Source organism: Engraulis encrasicolus, chromosome 11, assembly GCF_034702125.1.
Source record: "Engraulis encrasicolus isolate BLACKSEA-1 chromosome 11, IST_EnEncr_1.0, whole genome shotgun sequence".
NCBI lineage: Eukaryota > Metazoa > Chordata > Actinopteri > Clupeiformes > Engraulidae > Engraulis > Engraulis encrasicolus.
The window spans coordinates 24,886,423-24,889,455 of record NC_085867.1 but is presented as its reverse complement, the minus strand read 5'-3'; positions in this window follow the sequence as shown (position 1 = coordinate 24,889,455).

Sequence of the window (3,033 nt, the reverse complement as noted above, 5' to 3'; positions counted from 1 at the left end):
GACAAAGTAAACATAAACATTGTTAATTCATGGAGTGTGCATTTAGATGCTTCCAGTAAAGTGGCCTTTTTTCCTCCTCATAAATTTAGATTGGTAGCCTATAGTCATGCATATGAAAAATATATCGTCATAGCTTGGACCTCTTGAACAGAAGAGCACAAAATGTGCTGATACATCTTATGAGCTAAATAGGGGCTTCAGAGACACTACTTCCTTTACATATAAAATTCATGAAAATATAAATTTTCCTGAGGAAAGTAAGTGAGCGTGACGGGAGTATGCTACCGTCTCAAAATCTTGACTGAGGTAATACCTACGGGCTAACAGATTGAATGAATGAATCGCTACAGTAGACCAGCTCATTTTTCCCCTCTGATAGAAATTAATGCTCGATCAAAACATATGCCCTTTTCAAACACCATTTCATATTAGCAGAGGCAATGGGCCACATACTGTTACAAACAACAACGGGATACCTTCAAACTTCACCGGCAAAAGTTGGCTAGCTTATTTGTGGGAAACAAAATAGGCTATCGTCATAGCTTGGACCTCTTGAACAGAAAAGCACAAAATGTGCTGATACATCTAATGAGCTAAATAAGGGCTTCAGAGATACTACTTCCTTTACATATAAAACTCATGAAAAATATAAATTTTCCTGAGGAAAATAAGTGAGCGTCGGGAGTACCATCTCAGAATATTGACGCGTCTGACTGACTGAGGTAATACCTACGGGCTGACAGATTGAATGAATGAATCGCTACAGTAGACCAGCTCATTATTTTCTCCTCTGATAGAAATGAATACTCGATCAAAACCTATGCCCTTTTCAAACATCATTCATATTAGCAGAGGCAATGGGCCACATACTGTAATCAAACAACAACGAGATAGCTTCAAACTTCACCGGCGAAAGTTGGCTAGCTTACTAGCTAAAGTTGTCGTCACGTACCTTGTTTCTGAATCGCTTCCACGCAACTCCTCGTCCAAGGCAAACTCCTCATCACTTGAAAGACCACCGGTTTCGCTGTCAATATCGCTCTCGTTGTTATTTTCTGTCATCATAGCCACCACTTCATCCCGACTGTAGCGGACGCGCTTGCGAGGTGGAGCAGCCATCATAACAAGTGAACGTCAATATCCAGCTGTGAGCGTCAGCTGGATATTCGAGTTGCCGCTCAGCTGTTGAAGGCGGTACCTTTAACATGACAGATAAACCTAGCTACCAATCACAACTAAGCATTTCCAAGTCTTTATTTTTTGATTGGTTGGGTTGTAGTAATGTCAGTACAACATTTTTTTTTTATCGGCAGATGTTTATTTTATTGCCATAACAACCACAACGCCATCGTTCCCCAGTGCACGATATTTCTATGCGCCGTCTCCAAAGGGTTAAACAAAATTACCTCAACGATTCAGCATTTCTAATGGAGAGAGAGAGAGAGAGAGAGAGAGAGAGAGAGAGAGAGAGAGAGAGAGAGAGAGAGAGAGAGAGAGAGAGAGAATCTGCCACTGACTGTAAAAAAAAGAGCAGCGGCTCCTTTAAGAGAAGGAGGAGCTCTGCGCGCAGTAGGCGCAGCAGCCCTCAGCAGAGCCAGCCAACTGGCTATCTAGAACCTACAGCACTGGCACACGGCGATTTGGGCAAAACCGGCCAGGTGTTCTCAGAGTTAGAATGCCAGAGGAGTTACAGCTCGAAAAGAATTCAGTTTGCAAAAAAAATCAAGCGCGACAACCGCGAGGATTGTTACCTACCGTTTGACATGAGAATATCTCACTGAGTCGCAAATGTGCGCGATTACAACACAAACATTCAGCGAGAGTAGATATTGACAGTTTCAGTTTGACAATCTTCAAAATGCATATCACACGGAATGTTTTACAATTATGGCACAGGCAAGATTTCTGGAAGTTGTTTAGGCTATGTGTTCCATGCAATGCGTGAGGAAATGAAGGCTATGTCGGGCTGGTAGCCTACTCACACACAATAGCCTAATGTCTCTTTGTGCTTCACCTCAAACAATGTCTCTTTAGTCTACCACTTATAAAAAAACACTCAAGTAACACCTACCACAGCAGAGAGTTAATGTTTACAGCATGCAAACATTGAATATTTAGTAGGTCTGCTGAAGCGACAGGTGGAGAGGAGAAACGACTGGAGCGCAGTCTGAACGCGTCTGTCAACTAGACTGCCTGTGCAGTCGCCTTCGACTGCTTAAGGTATATCCCCGAAACGCGACGCTTCCAGTCCCCCATCATTCCTACCACTCCCGTCCACCATTTCGTAAACGTATATGATACATACAGACGTGACATGACGTGCATAGGCTTAAAACCAAACGACTATTGTGAAAATGAAGCAAAAAATGGGGCAAATGGTAATACTGTTTTAATGGTTCAGTGGATATACCACATTAGGTACAGTGTAATAACCAGTGTAACAATATTTAATACAATGTATTTTTTTTTACTTACATCATGTGTTTGTGCGTAAGTGGTATTACATGGTATTGCATATTGTTACACTGGTATTACACTGTATTACATGATATTGCATACTGTTACACTCGTTATTACACTGTACCTGATATTGCATATTGTTACACTAGTATTACACTAGTATTACATGGTATTAAATATTGTTACATTGGTTATTACACTGTACCTAATATGGTAGATTCACTGAAATGGTGAACCATTAAAATAAGGTGTTACCGGGCAAATCAATCCACCCAGTCAGAAGTTATGGGCCAAATGAAAATTCCGCCATTTTGAAAGTGTTGTCTTCCAAACTCGAATCAGTTCATGAACCTACCCTAGAGCATTCACACACAAAATCTGGGACAAATCCATCCACCCGGTCAGTAGTTATGGGCCAAACAATCATTCGGCCATCTTGAATTCAGCCATCTTGAAAGTGTTGACCTCCAAACTCGAATCAGTTCATGAACCTGCCCTAGAGCATTCACCCAAAAAATCTGGGACAAATCCATCCACCCGGTCAGAAGTTATGGACCAAACAAAAATTCGGCC